The following is a 22,654-nucleotide window of genomic DNA, read 5'->3' on the forward strand; positions in this document are numbered from 1 at the left end:
TTCGGGCAAATGTGAGGTCTTGCACTTTGGAAAAAAGAACACAGGCAAGGACTATTTTCTAAATGGTGAGAAAATTCATAAAACTGAAGTACAAAGGGACCTGGGAGTGCTAGTCCTGGATTCTCTAAAGGTTGACTTGCAGGTTGATTCTGTAATGTTGTCATTTATCTCAAGAGGGTTGGAATGTAAAAGCAGCGATGTAGCGATTGAGATTTTATAAAGCTCTAGTTAGGTTCCATTTAGAATACTGTGTCCAAGTTTGGCCCCCACACCTCAGGAAGGACATACTGACCGTGGAGCGTGTCCAGCAGAGATTCACATGGAAGATCCCTGGAATGGTAGGCCTAACATATGATGAACGACTGAGTATCCTTGGATTGTATTCATTAGCGTTTAGAAGACTGAGGGGAGATTTAATAGAAATGTACAAGATAATGCATGGCCTAGAAAGGGTGGACACTGAGAATTTGTTTCCATTAGGTGGGGATACTAGGACCTGTGGGCACAGCCTTAGAATTAGAGGAGGTCAATTTAGAATGGAAATGAGACATTTCTTCAGCCAGAGAGTGGTGGGCCTGTGGAATTCATTGCCACAGAACGCAGTTGAGACCAGGACCTTAAATGTCTTCAAGGCAGAGATTGATAAATTCTTGATCTCACAAGGAATTAAGGACTATGGGGATAGCCATGATTGAATGAGGGGTGGACTTGATGGGCCGAATGGCCTTACTTTCACTCCTATGTCTTCTGGTCTTAACTGTGGAAAGTGAGGTGTAGCAACAATGAAGTATCAGGAAGGTAATCCAGAAATGGTGGTACTAATCAAGCACTGGGTTACAAATAAGCAGTCTATCAATCCAGCAACAATGGGGGGACTGAGAGATGAAGAAGAAGTAAAGTTGGGTGTCATTAATGTACTTGTGAAAATCAATTCTAAAGTTTCAGATGATTTCATTGAGTGGCAGAACTAGAGTGAATTTGAGGTAGTAGACAAGATCATGACACCCTTCCAGAGAGTGGAAAATCATTAACTATCTACTCTTGGGCTTTCCTTTGGACACTGCACAATGGTTGGTCAGCATTTAAATGAGAAATAGAACAGAGATAAGAATAGATCATTGGAGATCATCAGAGGTAACAATGCAGGAGCAGGGAGAGATTCCATTCCAAATGGTGCACTGGCTATGATTAGTTAGAAAGGAAGAAATAGGGATTGCATCCCATCTTGCTGGATGGAGTATGATCATGTACTCAACCTTGTCAGAGGTAGCAGACAGATTGAGAAGGTTGACAAGGAAACTGAGCCGATTATCTTAAGTTATGCCATCGGAAAAAATTAATAGTTATTATGAAAAGTGTTATACCAGGCCACTTAAATAAATTCAAGATAATCAACATGGTTTTATAAAGGGGAAATAATGTTTAACCACCCACTACAGTTCTTTGAGAAAGTTAAATTTACTGTAGATAAATGGGAACTGATAGATATACTTACATTTATACTATCAGTAAGTATTTTAAAAAACTGACAATGCAAGGGCAACATCAAAAGTCACTACACAAAATAAAAGCTCTTATTTTGGTATATTAGTCAGTATTTCAGCATGGATCGAGGATTTTTCAGTGGCTGTGGAGCAACAATGGGCTGGAGGCAGAGTGTCAGCAGAACACGTGGGCCAAGCCCCAAAGTGGAGGCAGAACGAGCATGGACCAGGTCCAGGAGCAGCAGCACAGTGAGTCCTGGATAGAGGCCAGCATGTGGAGGTAGGGTTACCTCGTGATCTGAAGCCAGCGAGCATGGACTCACGCTGGAAAAGGATGAGAACTTCAGTACTTTATATTCACTTCTTCTTATCATTCTAGATTTTTAAAACTCTATTTCCATGCTTACCTTCTTTTTTACTCTCTAACAATACTTAAAGTATCTGTACCTAAGATGATGCCAAGAGGCTACATTACAAATTTTTCACAGCACTCATTGAGCGCAGGTGAAAATGAAGGCTATTTCTAACTGCAAACAGAGTCAGCGTAAATGGGTCAGTTTTGGATTGATAGGACATTCACAAGTGGAGTGCCAAAGGAATCAGTGCTGGGACCTCAAGTTTCTACAATCTGTCTCAATTATTTGGATAAAAGGAGCCAAATTTGCTGATGACTCAAAGTTAGGCAAGGAAGTAAATTGTGAGGGAACATAAGGATTTTGAAAATAGATATAGTTTCAGTGAACGAGTATATTTTTGGCAAGTAGAGTATAATTTGGTAAAGTGTGAACCTGTCAACTTTGGCAGTAAGAATAGAAAAGCAGCATATTACTTAAATGGGAGAGATTGCAGAACCTGGAAGTGCAGATGGATCTAGGTGACCTGGTACATCCATCATGAAAGGTTAGCATGTAAGTACAGCAAATATTTAGGAAGGGATATGGTAAATTATTATTTATTTCAAAGAGAGTGAATATAAAGTCAAGATACTTTGTTACAGTTGTACAGGATATTGCGAAGACCACATCAAGAGTACAATGTACGTTTTTGGTCTCCTTATTTAAGAAAGTAAATAATTGCATTAGATACAGTTCAGTGAAGATTCACTTGACCAGCACATGCCCTGAGGAGGTTATCATTTAAGGAGAGGTTGGACAGACTGTATCTGTATCCATTGGAGTTTAGAAGTATAAGAGGTGATCTTATTAAAGACATATATGATTCTGAGGAAAATTAACCAGATTACTGCCCAGAGAGCATAAGACCATAAGATATAAGAGGCAGAATTAGGTAGGTTAGCCCATCGAGTCAGTTTTAGCATTTGATCATGGCTGATTTGCTTTGCAACCCAATTCTTCTCCCTGTAACCCTTGATCCTCTTAATAATCAACAAACTATCAATCTCCATCTTGAATACACTCAATGACATGGCTTCCTTAGCTTTCTGTGGCAATGAATTATATAGATTCATTACCTATATTTCCTCTTGTGAGAGAGACAAGAACTAAGGCTAAACCTTTTAAACAAGGGTCTTCCATTTAAAATGGGGTTGAGGAGAAACAGTTTCTTTCAGATGCTCATGAGTCTGTGGAACTCCCTTCCCCTTTGGAATAATGGAGGTAAAGTCACTGAATATATTCAATGCTGAGATAAATAGATTCTTAATGAACAAGGGAACATGCTTGGGGATGTAAACTCATTTTTATCACTATTAAATAATTTTTTGAACAAGCTGTTCTTGTGTCATTTTATCCAATAACATATTTGAACAATTTAATGTGGATAGTCTTGTCTTATCCTATTGAAGCCAGAATGACAGACATATAGAAGGGTCCCTGCCATCACTAAGACCACTTACTTTCATCCCTACACCAGCTGATCCATCTCTGCATCAATTCTTCTCCTCCTAAAACCCTCAGCCATGGCATTGCTATCTCCCACTGGTGGCCTCTCGCATTCTAACACCATAGGCTGGAGGTCATTCAAAACTTGACCTAAGTCCTTTTCACCCATTACTCTTGTGCTTCTGAATTATATTAACTGCTGCCTAATTGATGCCTCAATTTTGAAAACCTCATACTGATTTTCAGATCTTTCCAAAGCTTTGTTTCTTCCCATTTCTGATGTAATTCTTTGAAATTTGCGTCACAGTTGGATGTGGTGATTAAGAAGGTGTTTGACACATTTGCCTTCATTCTTTCATTGTTCAGACCTTTAAGTATAGGCTTTGGGATGTCATGTTGAGGTTATTCAGGACATTGGTGAGGCCTGTTCTGGAGTACTGTGTGCAGTGTTAGTCGCCCTGTTGTAGGAAAGAAGCTATTAAACTGGAGAAGGTTCAGAAAAGATTTACCAGGATATTGTCAGGAATGGAGGGTTGAGTTATAAAGAGAGGCTGGATAGTCTGGGACTTTTTTCACTGGAATGTCAGAGGTTGAGGGATGACTATAGTGGTTTATAGATCATGTGTGGAAGTAGCTGCAATGTAATGTTCTCTTTGAAATTTCTTTTTAACAGACTGTAATGTCAATCCTTTGACTATGTCTTATGTCTAACTTATTGTTTAAATACTGGAAGCTGCTTTTCTTTATAGTCTTATTTTGTATCTAAGATTAGTACATAGGTACTTTTACCTAAGATGGCATCACAACAGGCGACATTGTAAAACTTTTCACTGTACTCCCATGCTTCTGTATTTGAGTGCACATGAAAATAAATACTATTTTATTCTATTCAAAATCACTAGAAGCAGAGATAAGGTGAATAGTGAAGGTCTTTTCCCTAAGGTGGGGAGTTCAAAACTAAGGTGAGAGAAGAAAGATTTAAAAAGGACATGACGAGCAACTTCTTTTTACACAGAAGAAGTAAGGAATGAACTCTTGTGAGGAATGAACTGCCAGAGAAAATGGGTGCAGGTACGGTTACAATGTTTAAAAGACATTTGGATAAGTTCATGAATAGGACAGATTTGGAGGGATATGGGCCAAATGCAAGCAGGCAGGACCACTTTAGTTTGGGAACATGGACCAAAGGATGTATTTCCAAGCTGTATGACTCTGACTCTATTACTCTTCCTCCAATTCTGGCCTCTTGAATTTCCTGATTTCTTACAACACGACTGGTCATCATGCTTTTAGCCGCCTGTACCCTAATTCTTGGAATTCTTTTCTTAAACGTTTTCATATTTGTTTCTTTCCTCTTTTATGTTACTCCAGCTCGTGGACCATGACTTTGGCCACCTGCCACAATATCATCTTGCATGGCTTTGTGCCAATTTACATTTTGAGGTGCTTCTGAGAAATGTCTTGGGATTTGTTTTTTACATAGAAAGTGCTATATAAATGCAAGTTACCATTATTATGCCACCTCCTACCTGGCACAAACTCAGTCCATTATAACTATGGAGCAAGCTGTTGAGAAACCAATTCCTTGCTTAGCACAATGTCAGTAAAACCAGCAAATCACCTTGATTTTTGGTGGCTCTCTGCACTTCATCATTGTCTGGTGGTTTTGATTTTTATTTGAACAATAAAATTATGACTCAAACTAGGTTTTTAACTAATCTGTGTCATAACTGACTAACTTCAGAGCTCAGATGAATAACAAGACGTGTATGATTAATAGACAGTTAGAAATGTAGCTCTACATCATCTTTACATATCTGCCAATTTTCTATTTGATTTGGAATGTTCCATCAGTCATTAGACTTCGAATTTAACTCTCGAAAAAAAGTTTGTTTCCTGGCACTTTTAGTTTATGAGTCAATTTATATTTGGAACTAGATGGAAAACATGAAGGTCATTTCATATTATATGATTGAAACACAACAAAGGGTTATTCACCTAGTTTGGATTTAAATGCAAACCCCAGAAATGAAAGTTTTGTGTTCAAACCCACTACACCACCCAACCCACAATAATGTGTTATGAAAGTTACTCCTCACTTAATCTATTCTATAGTTTTCACAATACCACTCAAAGCAGCTAAAGCTTTAAGTTAAAGTCTTAATGTTCTGTGAGTTGGGAGGAATAGTGGTATTCCCCCTGTGCTCGCTCAGCATGTCTCTCTGAAATTCATGCCGCAATCAGAATTTCAATCTTGATCCCAAGCCAATGATTACTCCCTCAGCCTTCTCTCAAAGTCACATTTATCCTTCTGTCTGCCTTTTGTGCTAATCAGATATCGTTTTCCTTCAGAATGAAGATTTACCTGATACAATCGTGCCTGGCATTCAGAGGATGCAGGAAGATACTGGAGCAATTAAGAGAGTCTTTGACATTGGCAACGCTGTACTCATTCCATGCCCAGCTTCTTCCAGAGCTATTGTTAGTCCTTTTATGCAGCAGCAGAAGTATCAAGCAGACAGCTGCTCCTCCATCCCATTATATTTTTCTCCTTTGTTGATATCATCCATGGGTACCATGTATACTTGAATAATAATCAAATGTTTTTGACTATTTGTAAGGTTAAATTTATGGGGTTGACTATTACATGGCTACTGCTTTTGAGGGGCTGAAATTCATGCCTGTCAAAATTCATACCATGTCATTAGCAGAAGCCCAATTGATCTCTAAATGAATAAAAAAAAACAACAAATTATGGTAGTTCTGAAAACCCAAGTTGGAACTCAGCAGCTAGCGGATTAGAAGACTGGGAGCAGAGCAGAACAACCGGCAGACTGGAAACTGGAGCGGGATGTTGATGGCTGGTACCTGACTCATAAACGTTGATCTGTTATCTGTGAAGAACTAGGGTTGACTCTTATACAAGGTATACGGAAAATTCCAAATGATTTGGCCAAAAATAGGGGGTCGACTTTTACATGAAATTGATTATTACTTGAGTATATATGATATTTACTTTTGCACGTTCACAATTTCTATCCAGACTCTTTCAACTGCTCCTTATCTCACCTGAGTTGATTTGAGGCATTGCAGACTGGAGTCACATAACCTGCACATTTCTCAGCATTTCAGTTAGTCAACTCTATTATTAAGACTGGGTCACCACTTGGAAACAATAGTGGGAGAATGTTTCACCTAATGGGCAGCACGGTAGCACAGTGGTTAGCACTGCTGCTTCACAGCGCCAGAGACCCGGGTTCAATTCCCGCCTCAGGCGACTCTCTATGTGGAGTTTGCACATTCTCCCTGTGTCTGCGTGGGTTTCCTCCGGGTGCTCCGGTTTCCTCCCACAATCCAAAAATGTGCAGGGGTTAGGTGAATTGGCCATGCTAAATTGCCCGTAGTGTTAGGTGAAGGGGTAAATGTAGGAGAATGGGTCTGGGTGGGTTACGCTTCGGCGGGTCGGTGTGGACTTGTTGGGCCGAAGGGCCTGTTTCCACACTGTAAGTAATCTAATCTAATCTAATCTCAGTTGCAGTGATAAAACATTGTTCAGGAGCATAATGCCCAAAATACGTAATCATATAGAATGCACATTTGTGAACCAGTGGTATAAAATAGTCAATAATTATCATTGCGTCCCATAGACATTTATGAAATTAATAAGGAGGGTTGATTTTCTTTGTCTTATTGAAAATCTCCCACAGGTTATTGGCTTTGGCATTTCTTCACCTCACTATTTCACTCTCTATTCAGACACTACTTAAAACTCTTAGGTGGACATTAAAGATCTTATGATTTTATTCTGAAAATGAATAATTTTCCCTGCTGTACTGTGAGGATCTAACAAGGTAGGTTTCATTCTGGGATCTGACTTGTTGAGTATTAACATCAGCCGAGGTCATATTGCATTCGGATCTTCTCTCTCACTAAACTAAAAAAAAATTGGGATGGAATCTTATAGGGGTCTGAGCAATGTGGCTATGGTGAGATGTGCAACAGACTTGAGAGGTGGGTGCAATGGCAACAGTGGAGTGGGTGTGAGATAATTGGGAGCAGAGCATGGCACTTGCCCTAATGGAGTGGAGAATTGATGGATGCCCGCTTGATGGCGAGTTCCTCTGAGAACAGCATGTGGTAAGATGTGCTGATCACTGATGTGATACCTGCTATAGGGATTGGAATGGCAAATAGTATGGCGAGATTGGTAAGATTTGATGAGAAAACTCACTCAGCCTCATGAAGAGACTCTCCACCAAACTCAACTTGACTTACACTTAGCCAAAACACCAGTAGACTCAACACCATCATTTATGTTTATTATGAAGAAAAATGGTTAAAATTTATGCATATGTTTGATGTTAAATTTTTCATTTATTTCAGAGCTAACAAGCTTGGTCAAATCATAAAGACATTGATACATTCCTAATGTGTATATAACGCACAATTTAAATCCGTATAATTGTTTATTTAAATATAACCTTAAACATATCTTTAATGTTTAAGCAGTGGCCTCAATTTTCCATTTTTCACTGGGTTGGGACTAACTCATCATCCCCACTGTTGAGAAAACTTACCAATTTGAGTTCCAATCAGCATCGGTACGGTGGCTCAGTGGTTAGCACTGCTGCCTCACAGCACCAGGGTCCCAGGTTTGATTCCAGCTTTGGGCGACTGTCTGTGTGGAGTTTGCATATTCTCCCTGTGTCTGCGTGGGTTTCCTCTGGGTGCTCTGGTTTCCTCCCACAATCCAAAGATGTGCAGCTCAGGTGAATTGCTCATGGTAAATTGCCTGTAGTGTTAGGTGCATTAGTTAGAGGGAAATGGCTCTGGGTGGTTGCTCTTCAGAGGATCGTGTGGACTAGTTGGGCTGAAGGGCCTGTTTCCACACTGTAGGGAATCTAATCTAATCAAATCACGTTAAGAGTTGATTGACAAGTTTCTTAGTAAATTGTAGAACTTGATTAATTCTGGTGATCAATGGTAGCCCGTGAACCTTTCCAACCCCATCATCACCCAATCATGCATCCACAACCCTCACTCTCCCATACCCACTCATCTCGTATTTACAAAGTGCAGAAATCATACACCTTATAACAACATTATAATGTCTTTGGAATAAACAGTCATGCAAAAACTATTTGACAAAGAGATAGTTCTATTAAGAGATCATAGCATTATTAAAGTAATAAAACTAAAGTCACAGTCCTCTTGACTATTGTATCAAAAACCTGGACTGAGCCAAATTTATTAATCGGTTTGGAATTCAGCCAAGCCTTCATAATAAGATTCTAAGACATCGAGTATAAGCTCTGAAGTCATTTAAAGAGCTCAACTATCTGTCAAGATTTGAAATAGTCTAACAGATTTCAGAGTTGCAATTCAATTAAAAGATTCAAACAAAGGAGGAGATTAACATGAATTTCAGTTATATTCAATGCAAAATTACACTTGATTCATTGGATAATGTAGTCTCACGCATCTGAAAACTCTTCCACCTTCAAAACTCTGGACATTTTAAAGGTTATTTATTTTTGAGAACAAAGTCCTTTGATCAATCCCTATATTTAAACCATTTGAAGCTTATCACATAGCATTTTATTATGACATGTGAGGTTAGTGACATGTCATAGAGTCATAGAGATGTACAGCATGGAAATAGACCCTTCGGTCCAACCCGTCCATGCCGACCAGATATCCCATCCCAATCTCGTCCCACCAGCTAGCACCCGGCCCATATCCCTCCAAACCCTTCCTATTCATATACCCATCCAAATACCTCTTAAATATTGCAATTGTACCAGCCTCCACCACATCCTCTGGCAGCTCATTCCATACACGTACCACCCTCTGCGTGAAAATGTTGCCCCTTAGGTCTTTTTTATATCTTTCCCCCTCACCCTAAACCTATGCTCTCTAGTTCTGGACTCCCGACCCCAGGGAAAAGACTTTGCCTATTTACCCTATCCATGCCCCTCATAATTTTGTAAACCTCTATATGGTCACCCCTCAGCCTCCGACGCTCCAGGGAAAACAGCCCCAGCCTGTTCAGCCACTCCCTGTGGCTCAAATCTTCCAACCCTGGCAACATCTTTGTAAATCTTTACTGAACCCTTTGAAGTTTCGCAACATCTTTCCGATAGGAAGGAGACCAGAATTGCATGCAATATTCCAACAGTGGCCTAACCAATGTCCTGTACAGCTGCAACATGACCTCTCAACTCCTGTACTCAATACTCTGACCAATAAAGGAAAGCATACCAAACACCTTCTTCACTATCCTATCCACCTGTGACTCCACTTTCAAGGAGCTATGAACCTGCACTCCAAGGTCTCTTTGTTCAGCAACACTCCCTAGGACCTTACCATAAAGTGTATAAGTCCTGCTAAGATTTGCTTTCCCAAAATGCAGCACCTCGCATTTCTCTGAATTAAACTCCATCTGCCATTTCTCAGTCCACTGGCCCATCTGGTCCAGATCCTGTTGTAATCTGAAGTAACCCTCTTCGCTGTCCACTACACCTCCAATTTTGGTGTCATCTGCAAACTTACTAACTACCTCTTATGCTCGCATCCAAATCATTTATGTAAATGACAAAAAGTAGAGGGCCCAGCACCGATCCTTGTGGCACTCCACTGGTCACAGGCCTCCAGTCTGAAAAACAACCCTCCACCACCACCCTCTGTCTTCTACCTTTGAGCCAGTTCTGTATCCAAATGGCTAGTTCTCCCTGTATTCCATGAGATCCTCTAACCTTGCTAATCAGTCTTCCATGTGGAACCTTGTCAAACGCTTTACTGAAGTCCATATAGACCATATCTACTGCTCTGCCCTCATCAAACTTGCACTTGTTTACATTGAACTCCATCTGTTACTCTTTTGTCCATTTACTTAGTCTATCAAGGTTGATATTGTATTGTGTAAATCCATTTCCTATCTGCTATTTAATCATGACTTTTATATGATTATTTTCAACATTTTGAGCCAAATTTTCTTCAAGCTAAACATTTAGTGGCTTATGCTGTTAGACTTGCCCTTGCAAGATTAATTACAACTTTCCATATGCAAGGTATAGACAACAAGACATTAGAATCATAGAGTCATAGAGAAGTACAGCACAGAAACAGACCCTTTGGTTCAACGCATCCATGCCGACCAGATATCCCAATCTAATCTAGTCCCACCTACCAGCATCCGGCCCATATCCCTCCAAACCCTTTCTATTCATAGCCCCATCCAAATGCCTTTTTAATGTTGCAATTGTACCAGCCTCCACCACTTCCTCTGGCAGCTCATTCCATACACGTATCACCCTCTGCGTGAAAAAGTTGCCCCTTAGGTCTCCTTTATATCTTTCCCCTCTCACCCTAAACCTATGCCCTCTAGTTCTGGACTCCCCCACCCCAGGGAAAACAACTTTGTCTATTTATCCTATCCATAGAAGAAAGTCTGAAGATAATTCTGTATTAATCTGGCCATGAGGCACACTGAATGTACCAAAGACACTCCCATCAATTCTGTTAGGGATAGGTGTACAATGAAAATTGTCTTGAAGTGACCTAAAGCTATCCATAAGTTGTTATTTTATTTGGAAAATAAAAACTTTTTATAACATATTGTTGATGCCCACTTCAGTATAATGAACAATTCTTTTTAAATAAAATGCTGTTGACAATTCATATTCATTCTCAAGAGAAAGATGGCTGCACAAAATGTCTCACAGCTTTTTTACCTTCCCCTCTGTAGTTTCACAGGCTTGTTTAAATATTTGCAAAACTGATAACATACATGTGAAAAATCATATGATATCCCAGGTGTGGATTGTTCTTCAGTGTCGTAGAGCTGAAAGGTTTCTTGCCTGAACCAGTCCAAATTAAATATTTGTGGATCCATAAATGGTGTCAAGCCAATGTGTTTGTGTCACTTCAGAATAGCCCCAGTTTTGGCTGGTCAGTACCATTTATATCTACAACACAAATAAAGAACCTTCTCAACATTCACTGCACATTCAACAGTGAGGAAGACAACAAATTGTCATTTTCACAATGGGAAATGTGGAGCAGTACAACTTGGATCGGAACTTGGACATCGGTAGTTATCTCATATGTGCCCCTTCCATTAAACTGCTATACATTTTATGCATTTGTAAGGTGAACTTTAGCATTATTCTGATAGTAAATCTGGCCAAATAAAGTTATGTCAAAGTAGTCTACCGCATAATTTCACAGACAATCACTAAAGTGTCACCACTAACATTACACAGTGTGATGTGATACCATAAATTTTTGGTTTCAGTCTTTACTTTATATTCTCTTCCTGAGAGCAGTGGGCCAGGTTGGTTAGTGATTGGCTGCAATGTGACCTGAAGAGGTCAGCCGAAGGAGCTCCATCTTCAGGCCTCACCTTCATAAATGTGGTGAACTGCTGACAACCATTGAGCATTGTTGTTTGGGAAGAGGAGAGAAAAGGGTAGAAAATTGGCTGGAGTGGACTTGCAGGAGCCCTAAGTAATCCGTGGAGCAGGGAACAATGTTTGACCTCTAGCTTCACATAAAAATAGGTTAATCAAGAATGGCTTGTTTTATTGGAGGTGATCTCTGGCTCTTCAAGAATTGCTGGTTAGGCTGCTTTATAATCCAAAGATGCTGACTAATTTAATAGAAGCACACCAGATGACCCACCACATGATTCAGGGAGTTGCCAAGGTTTTCTGAATATCCACCAATTCAAAAATAGAGCTGCTGAGCATTTTGCCTCAATTTTCCTACAGATGCTTTATTGCTTTTTCGTCTAATTATGGTGCCTAACTGTTGAACACATAGGCTGGAAACTGAGATGAATTTTAGTTGAAATCTTGTAATGTTTTCATACATACAAAAAATAATTGCAGTGCATTTTATTCTCAAAACCCCTTGGTGCCAGCTTGCCAATTTTCAGCAGAGCAGAACAGCATAAGGATCAGACCAGCTAATTAAAACATGCTCTAACAGGGGAATCTAACCCACCTGTCAATCAATTTAGCACCTGACTGAGCTTAAATACCCCACTGAGGAAACAAAGCTTGTCCACATGTTGGAGACACCAGCTGATTACAAAGAGTAGTACATTTTCTGAGAGTATTTTAAAATCTGCACACGACCAATTACTTTGAACATGTTGTGTGCTGGCACAGCTAGTTTTCGACAACTGTGTTCTTTTAAAAAGTACTTTCTAATTGACTGACTTCATACCGGCTTTCTGCCACAGAGTGCTTAAAATGTTCTATGCACGCAGGTCACATAAGCATAGGCAATTTAGAATGCCTGGGAGGCATCATAGTGGGTGATGGGCACATGCAGTTTTGAATCTGTTACAAAACTCACTTTTTGATGTTGGCATTGTTTACTGCTGTGAGAAAATAGTTTCATAAAATTGCCGCTTCTGTCTCTGACTTTGTAAAATGATGAATAGAACTTCATTTGAAACATTTTTGAATTAGTTCCTATTTATGACAGTAGTGTATCATTAGAATCCCCAAATTATTGGGTGAATTGGTTTTAAAAGGTTGTTCAAGTGCTCCAAATTTTTTATGAGCGTTAAAGTTGTGCTTATACATTCAAATGAAAACCAACAAAATTAACAACTGTAGAGTTCAGAAAATTCTGATGACTTACTTAAAGCTGTGCATCTGATCATGGACTCTTCGGTACCTCAATGTCAAAAGGGGGTCAGAACTTTGCCTCTGTGGGACATCATTGTCAGGATGTGATTTTTCTCTTCAAAAATGATAAATTACTGTCGAGAAAGTGAACCTACTTTTCAATGATGACTGATGAACTAACAAAACTGGAGGACCAATGTTAGCCACTCAGTATTTAGAAAACAATTATTTGCCTTTTCAAGTCAGCAATAAACAGTAAACTGCTCTTTCTACATTTATTAAAAGCTAGAAATAAAATGGAACCAGCAGCATTGGTGGTGCTATCCTACAATCTGAAGCCAAGGGCCTCAAAGCCTTTTTAAAGCTCTGGCTTCATGATCTGCTTCTGGGAGGCAGACATGCAGGCAGCTGCACTGTTCTCTTGTCTTTCTAGGCATCTAGAGAACTGTACCTCCTTCCCTACCGAATCCTTGGAAAATTTTAGTCGCCCTCTGGCAATAGGCTTTTCAAAAGTTTGAATTGGCTGCCTGACTCTTGTGAACAAATGGAACCGTCTTTCCATCTTACCTCTATGAAGTGGAATGGTATCAGGAAACTGGGAGAACTGCAGCCGATGCGAAGAAGGCAACGATTTGTCTTATTGTTCATCCTCATCCCGGCCTAAAAACTCAGTCCTTTGTACCACTGAAGACAGGTAACATTTAAGAGTATTTTAACAGTGATAAATGGACAAAGGAGATTGCTGAAATACAATGGCTGTGAAACCTTCATGACTACTGTTCAGTAGCTGCCAGATTAAGAAAGCTAAATTAACTAGTGTAACTGTTTTAAAGCAGGCTAAGTTTCAGATCAAGTACTTACCAAGGGAATAAAAATGCAAGATTTTATGATGTTGAACAAGGAAAAATAGTCATTACTGTACAAAGCTACAGCAATATTACAATCTATTACATGTGAACATATTTGTATACATCCAGAATTAATATGAGGTAAGTATAGATAACAGATAAACTTCGCTTAAACACTGCACAAAGTGCAGATCATATCAATTTGCAAAAGCAGTCAAGACAGACCCTATGGATTTTCAGCAGTTCCACAACCCATTGTTGCCTCCTCTCCATGCATTAGTGACACTGTGGGTCATAAATCTCAATTAAACGTTAGAAGAAATTTCAATTCTTTACTTTTGATGACATAGCTATAGTACTCCCCCTAAATGTTATTTCATACAGACTGACTCAGTGACTGCTTACATATTTCTAATTCATGCCCCCTTCCTGGAACTGTGTTCCCTTGGATTCTGGATTCAATGTCTGGTTATGAGCACAATTTCAGTTTACCTGCAGCAATATGTTCACTGTGTTGATTCTGCTGCTGGGTTTCTCCAAGCTCCAAAGTTACTTAACTGCACCAAGCAAATATTGCTTGTGGGCTCTCTTCACCCTCAGCTATCAGCTACACTGACTATTAAATGGCTCACAGGCCTCTTACAAGCCTCAAGGCTCACAGCACTTTTCAAAGACCTAACCCTAACACTATGCTGCATTTACTGGCTATCAGGACCCCTCTGGACCCTAACTGCTTGGACCTATCAATGGTTCATTGGACTTCTTTCTGAACTCCCAACTACACAGTACCAGTGGACTGTCAGTTACCCTCTTCACAGCACAGCTAAGACCTTTCCTGCATGGAACATTTTTCTGCACTTCTGTTGAAAAACGTTGTAATAAGATGTACCGTTATTTCTAATTTTCATAGATTGTTGGCTTACACAGTACAAATGGATACAGAAAATGGATTCAGTCAAAAAATGAAACAGCAAGCAATCATAGATGCTGTTTTTTAGGAATTCAATTAAATTAGTAGCATTGGGAAACAGCTTAACTTCAGACCATTTTAACTTTTATGTTGAAATTCTCAATTTAATTCAAGGTGGGTTCTGCATTCTGCTGTTTTGAGTATAACAAGTTTAATGAGGTCAGACAGCTGGACCTCGTAGAATATGAGTTCCCTGATTGGGGCTGTTAATCTGGTTCAATAAGGGAGCCCTGGCTGACAGATATAAACTTGAGTGTCAGATGTTCTGTTTATTCTGACAGCTGAATCTGAGGGAGCCAGATCAGTGTCACTTTCCACATGTAAATAATGGATGATTTGGTGAAGGTATGCCAGTCTCTGTGGAGTTATTTCATTGAGCATTGTGTCTATTTTATAAGAATATAAGAAATAGAATCAGAGTAGACCATTCGACCCACAAACTTGCAACTCGATGAAGAGTTATCTAGACACTGAATGTTAGCTTGCTGTCTCTCCATCGTTGCTGTGTGACCTGCTGTAATCACCAGTATTTGTTGTTTTCAGTACAGATTCCAGCATCTGTGGTAATTTGCTCCTATCAATTTAACCATAGCTGATCCAATCGTAGCTGATAAATGAGTTGCATGTTAGGTGGGAACTAAATCATGTAAAATTGAAGCATTTCAATTAGAAACACTCATACATTACTTTAGTTCCCAGTTCTATAAATAAGAATATATATACAAAAATAAGCGCAGTCTTATTTCCATTTTCCTGCCTGACCCCATAAACATTTATTCCCTTGTTATTCAAAAATTTCTAACTCATCCTTAAAAATATTCAAAGACTCAGCCTCCAGTGTTTGTTAGGAAAGAGAATTCCAAACACTAATGACCCTCTGACGTTCATTTCTTGCCAAATTAAACAGTCACTATTAACAATCATTTACTTGAGTTCTGAATCAGTAACTTTATCCTTTGCTGAATACTCAGAATCATTGATGGATTTGGAAATTTCCTCTGATGCACATTCCAAATGTCCATTCCAAGAAATTGCAGCCAATTTCACTGCTAATTACTCTATCATTTGTGTTTAGTACTCACTCATTATCACCTTATTAATGTGCTTATGTTCTGCATTGTGCAGTTTGAGCACTGTCTCTGAGCATCATGTGTTGCACACCACTCTTGTACCACTGCACATCATGAAAGAATTTAGCCCCTGAGCTTCAATGCGCTTCATTGTTGTTGATTTTGATAGGAGAGCACTTCACTTTTAACTGATCTAACTGCCACTGCCAGGAAGACTGTCTTTCCCTTTGATCTAATCTAGAATCCTGTTTTCAAATAAACCAATCAACATTTTAAGAACAGAATAAAACATATTAAGCAGCGAATAACTCACTTCCTCATAATATAGAATGTTTGCCTTTTCACTGAGCACCTTCAATCTTCCCAAAAGTTAAGACAAACTATGGATGCTGGAAACAGAAATAACAGCAAGTGTTGAAGAAACACAATGGACCTAACAGACTCTGTGGAGAGAGAAATAGGGAATGATTAGATTCCCTACAGTGTGGAAACAGGTCATTTGGCCCAACAAGTGCACACCGACCCTCCGAAGAGTAACTCACCCAGACCCATTTCCCTCTGACTAATGCATTTAACACTATGAGTCTGAAGAATCATTGTATTCTAAACATTAGCTCTGTTTCTCTCTGTATTACTTATATCAAAATTTATTACCTTGTTCTGAACTCTTCACCACAGTATACACATTTTCTGTATTAATTTACATCTTGAAGTCTAATAAATCAATCTAGCTACCAACAGTCCAACTTCCTTATATTTTTCAGAAAGACTGTCACCGGCCTCACCATGTTAATTTTGCTATCTCTTCACAGATTTGAGCAGTACTGCTGAGTTTTGCAAGCAATTTCTGCTTTTTTTCCAGATCTCAAACATTTGCAGTTCCTTATTTTATCCTGACTTTTTTCTTTAGTTTGCATTCTGAAATTGTCATCTTTGCTGGCTACTCTACTTTCAAGTGTAACATTATTTGCAAAAAAACAATTCTGAGATTTTGAACTCTGCTATAGTAAATGCACAGAACAGGTGAGTATAAAGGAAGGAACTGGTAAGTGGATATTCAAATTCATTCATCTGTTTGTATTTGTTGCCAATCAAGTGTTTATTTGATGTTTCATCGCTATTTTAGTCTAAACACTGTCAATTATGTACAAAGTTCAAGAAACAGTAAATTGATCAATGACAAGTTAATCGGTTTTCAATCTAATTGGCTGAAGGATAAATGTCAATTGCGGTAGATGAAACTCTTCATGTCATTGAATATTAACATGGAATCAAAGAGTTCTTGTGGTGTAGTAATAGTGTACCTTTGAACTGGGAGACCAGGGTTCAAGTCCCACCTACTCCAGTGATGTGTAACAACATTGCTAACAGGTTGATTAGAAAATGGATTTTTAAAAAAATGGAATTATTACACTCAATGGCTCTGTTTAACTTTTTATTTGGATGTGTAGCATTCTCTGGGTAAAGTGTAGAAGTGTCAACTTTCATCATGTTCTATCTAAAGTGGGATACTCATTCCAATGCATGCTGATTCAAACAAGAGTGTTAGTGCTTAGAGGCAAGACCATCAAGGTCTTGTATGTTGGCTCAGTCTTCACTTGAGCTGCAGTATGACCAATATATTGGTAAGCCAAATAATTAAGTCAGCAAAGATATATTTGAATTTAATAGTGTAGATGAGGAAACTAATAAATTAAATAAAGAAGACAAGGTAAGAGAGCAATATAGCAATAACGGAAATGATAAACAGGTGATGGAAGAGACAGAATGTATCAACTTAAGAGTACTTTAGCAAATAAGCCTATAAGTGGTGATAACAGAAAAAAAGGCAGAACAAAAGGTTTGCTATCCAAATCATTCATAATAAAGTATGTGAACTGATATTTCAAATGTATATAATCTGATCAAGCTTATAGAGTCATGATACTGTGATGAAAGGTGTATGATTTATACATATTTTAAAATCTTATATTTTACAATTTGGATTTGGGCTAGTGGCACGTGGGCTTTGGTCTATGTGTCTGAAAGGGTTAAATGATTAACTTGTACATATTTCTATTGCTATGGTAATATCTTTTTAAAAAGCGAAGAGAGGGAGAGTTCCTCCTGTGCATTGGAATTTTGTTTCCATTGGCAGAGTTTCTACAAGCAAACAGTTGTGCATCAGACTTTCAGTTTGGAAAATGAGAGACTGTTTCTTTTTCTTTTGTTTACAGGAAACATTCATAACTTTGAAAAAAGCATTTTGGATTTCACAGTTTCACAGAACCTTGGCTGAAGTTGGATGTGTGAAACAGTTCCCTTCAATGAAAAGAGATGGCTTACAACTGCAAAGAAATAGGTTACCACAGTGTAAGGAGGTCAGTTCTAGATGAAGCATTTGCGTAAAGACCAGAAGGAGCTATTGAAGCTGTACAAGTCCATGCTCAGTTATATGAAGGCTCAAAGATAAGGTGATCTGATTCTCCAAACCAGGAATTGAAACCACTTCAGTGGAGGAGAAGCTTCTGGAAACCATTATTTGGGATAGAATTAATTGCCACATGGAAAAAGATGTGTTGATTAGAAATGGTTGTTATGGATTTTTAAAGGGGAAATGTTTTTGAATTTTTGAAGAGTTAACAGAGGGGCTTTATTATGGTAATGTTGTTGATGTGGTGAATGTAGACTTTGGAAAAGGTTTGATACCGTGCCATGTAACAGACCTGTGAGGTAAGTTATAAGTTATGGGATGAAAGGGTCAGTAAAAGTATGGATATAAGCTGAGTGATGGTCGATGGATATTTTTTGAGTCAGACGAAGGTTTGCAGTGGTATTTGTAAGGATCATTTTAACTGGGAATGTTAGATTGAAGACATCATGAATGAGCCACAGCTGTCAGAAGGTGTGTATACAACTAAGAATTTGTGTACAGAGATAGGTGTGATTGGACCAAAAAGAACAGATTTTGAATACAGCAGATGAGGTTTACAGTTTGATGATTATGTAGCAAGTGAATATGTTATGTTACATCGAGAAGACCAAGAGTCTTGTTTGTTGAGAAGTAAAGGCATATATAAACAAAATGTTCAGTGTGAAGCAAGACTTCCAGTTCAAGGGATAGATTTGTAATGCAAATAATGTCAGCAACACTATATGAAAATATATAACCAAGTGTGGGGGTGAACTCTGTACCTTTGATCCTGAAGGACAGTGGTTCAACTGAAAACATCATGGTGCCTGTATGATTATCAACTGTCTCAAAATGCTGCTGACATCCAGTTCTACAAAAGCTGTTTGCTAGAACAATGTGTATGGTACAGTTCCTATTGGAAAATGACAGATTAATGTGCAAGATACAGGATCAAACAATGCTTGCTAGATCATACATGTTCAGCATTTAAGCACAGTTTGTACTGTTCAAAGCAATTGTTCAAATACACTTGTCTGAGAAATCCTCAGTACCAAGTGGAAGACTGAATAATGAGCTTTTGACAATATCATCCAATACATTCATTACTCTGAATTCAATTTCTCTATTGAAGTATCAGATGAAACACTAAAGACTGACCTGCCCTTACTTGAAGATTTTGGATGAAAAGGAACAAGATGTTTGTCTCTCTAAATTCTTCGATTAGATTGTTGACTTTGACAGAACACAAACCACATTGGCTTGTCTCACTCTGCATGGGCTAGATGCCAGATGATGATGAACAAATAGTCTGGTGAGGAGATAGCAATGAAGTCTTGACTGGGATGCCAAGATTCACACGTTTAGAAGCATATTGTCAGTGACTCTGCAGCAACTGGTCCCCGAAGCAACTTGATGCTTGAAGAATGGTGTCAACGTAAGGTGACCAATCAATACTGAGCCAGAGTGCAGCTGATTTTAATGAGATGTCAGCAGGTTACCAATCCATTTAGAGGAGTGGCTGTGATCTTATCATTATTATCACCATTCAAGATAGCAGTTTTCTTAAAGGATGTAGACATGTATTAGTGGTCATGGTCTCCCAGGCATTTATACTTACTGTGAAATGCTTATCTGCCTAACCTGTTTGTTTACATAATGTGTCTGATTTATTCCTTTTCATCCAAAATCTTCAAATATGGGAAAGTCTGTCTTTGGTGTTTCATGCTGTGTGATGAAGGAACAGAACTATGGAATCTGGTCTTGTTACGTCAAAGTGAAATGGTCTGCTGCTCCTAGAAGAAGGAATTAGCAGCATGGAGATTCAGGGCATTGACAGTTCTGCAAATTTTACTTACTGTCAAGTCCAAGGCTGGTAGATTACTGGCCTGATGGATGCCAGGGTGCATGACCTAAACACAGTGCCATGCATCTGCTTCAATTGAAGTGGTAGGTAGGGTGACTGAGACTTATTCAAAGTAGAACCCAATATATTTTTGAGTGAGGTTTGCATCTCTTCCTCCTTGTCCGGTGGTTGACCATAATAATTGAGCCCACCTTTTTGCAAGAGATTATCTTTAAAGAAATCCATTCAATATTGATACAGGCACTATACCCCTCTCATCAGACTGCAATGTGAAATCAACCAGTCCTGAAATGATGTGAGCACCTCATTGTAAAAGCCATAATGTAGGCAGATGGTCTGATTGAACCTAGTGATGCTGATGTTTTGCCAATGGAGTTGCGTGAAATAACAAAGTAATTCAGCTCTTGGATCTGGTTGAATAAGTTTACTATTTTTTATGCAGTAAGCCTAGGAAATGTTCCAATGTCTCCTGGGTCTCTGAAGCCACATAAAGTGTGGTCCTTGGTTCTCTTATCCCATGTGAAACTATCAGAGGAAAGGGGAAACATTGGGATCAAGTATCAAAGTATAAATTAGATTTTGATGCCAATTCTCAAATTAGTTGACCATTTCAATCATTCCTAAGCACCATTATTTTGGTGCCCATGCATGGTTGCCATAGTTTCCAATGTTATGATAAAACAATATTGTGGACTAACTGGAGGTTGAAATTCGAGCATAAGTGACAAATGAACTCACCAATTTATTTTTAGGAGGAGGAGAAAGGCCATTCTGACACTGCAGTATGCTGTGTTTACACCCAGACTGGTACAGACAACGGACACCCAAGTAGTTTTGAGGTGAAAAAGTCAAACTTTAATACAGCCAGCAGAACAGCAGTAAAAGTAATGAGACGGGATGGCTGTATCTATGAGGGAAATCTGGGCTCCCAGCCACTAGAGAGTGATAACCTATAATGGTGATGGGAATACGTGGGAATGAGAGAAAATAAAACTTGTGGAAACAACTGCATTCCAATACAATTTAAACCCAGATTGATATTTAATTCCGTTGTCAGTCTGTATATTAAACTATATTTAGTTCTGTTGTCAGTTGCCTATGGAGCACTGACCTAATGATCAGTGAACATGATAAAACTATAGAGGGAGGAATGCAGACTGCAACTCCTTATTTTACTGGTCGTGAATGACAGGAGTGGAGATGTGGTAAAATGACTGGAAACTGGGAGAGGGTGGTTTCTCATGTAGTCCTGTTGCCAGATTAGTTTCCTAACAATGGCAATGGTAGCAGCCATGCTCAAACATAACAGCACAATCTATTGTCAAGTTTATGAGCAAATTAAGGATGGTTTCCCTATTCTCCATTAACAATGCACGCTCACTCATTCCTTTACCACAATAGTAGACACCACCTTGGTGAAAGCAACCTCCTTAGGGAGGAGCTATCAGAGTAAGAGACTTCATATCATAGTAAAGAAGCTGCCCAGCAAACTATATGTCCATGCAGCCCCACCATTGCGAATGGAGGAATTGCATGCATTCTCTTGACTCTGCCTGAGATGACACTGAGAATAAGTACGGACCGCTGGCCTTTTAGATTGATTGATTGATTTATTGTCACATGTAGTCAAGTACAGTGAAAAGTTTTGTTTACGAGCAGTACAAAGGGCATACAGAACAAAAGATTTAGACAGAAGCATACAGGTAACATTGCACAGGGCATACAAGAGCGATCAAACATTAGCAAACATTATTTGAGAGTCCATTCAATAATCTAATAACAGCTGGGAAGAAGTTGTCCCTGAACCTACTGGTGCATGCATTCAGGCTTCTGTATCTTCTGCCTGATAGAAGAGGTTGTAGGAGATCATTTCTAGGATGTGAATGGCTTTTGTTGGCAGCCTTTCCATGGCAGTGAGCTGTGTAACTGGAATCCATGGGTGGAAGGTTGGCTCTAGTTATGGCCTGGGCTGTGCACACTGGAGGCAGCCTTGTGTTTCCCTTGTTGCCTTCATGGTGCTGCCAATGTTTTGCAATGGCTAGCCCATTGATTTTGTTGTTAGTGTGGAAAGTCTGTTTTAGCTGTGCTCCCTAACCTATCAGCTCTTTACTACCTTCCCCAGCAATATTGCAGGCAAGTCCAGATTCCCAGCTACCTAAATGTGCTGGCTACCCCATTGGTGGGATGTATTCTGCTTCAGCAACATATCATCTTTTGTTTTCTTTAAGGCTTTTTAACTAATCAATAATAAATTATTTTTTGGGGGGCTACATATGGGATAGAAATTTGTCCTTGTTTTCTCAATTTTTATATGAGAAAAGGGTCCAAAATGACTCTGCTCTATACCCCAATGACAGCTGAATAATGTTCAGTGTTTTACTGACTTTGGAAGTTTCGTCACCCTTCATGCTGGTAAAGAATGCATAAACATTGAATAGACTTATTCAGTCGCCATTTGTTTTGGTCTTGTATAATCATGGTTCAATGTGTTGCGCCTTTTGATGCAAGCTCTATACCCCACTTCAATAGCATATTGAAATACGA

General features: G+C 39.0%; 1 long non-coding RNA gene across 3 annotated transcripts in view; it reads right to left on the minus strand.

Annotated features, from left to right (window-relative positions):
- The window catches only part of LOC122557509 (uncharacterized), an 80,903-nt gene that overhangs the window by 44,664 nt on the left and 13,585 nt on the right, over positions 1–22,654 (minus strand). The window contains exon 1 of one of the 3 annotated variants that reach the window (XR_015758640.1): positions 19,405–19,886. The exons of the other annotated variants lie outside the window; for them this stretch is intronic. This is a non-coding gene — a long non-coding RNA (uncharacterized LOC122557509). Of the gene's footprint in view, positions 1–19,404; positions 19,887–22,654 lie in introns of those variants that run through there. 3 annotated transcript variants of the gene reach the window in all.

The sequence above is a fragment of the Chiloscyllium plagiosum genome, unplaced genomic scaffold, assembly GCF_037043375.1.
Source record: "Chiloscyllium plagiosum isolate Xiang-an unplaced genomic scaffold, Cpla_swu_hap1 HiC_scaffold_11, whole genome shotgun sequence".
NCBI lineage: Eukaryota > Metazoa > Chordata > Chondrichthyes > Orectolobiformes > Hemiscylliidae > Chiloscyllium > Chiloscyllium plagiosum.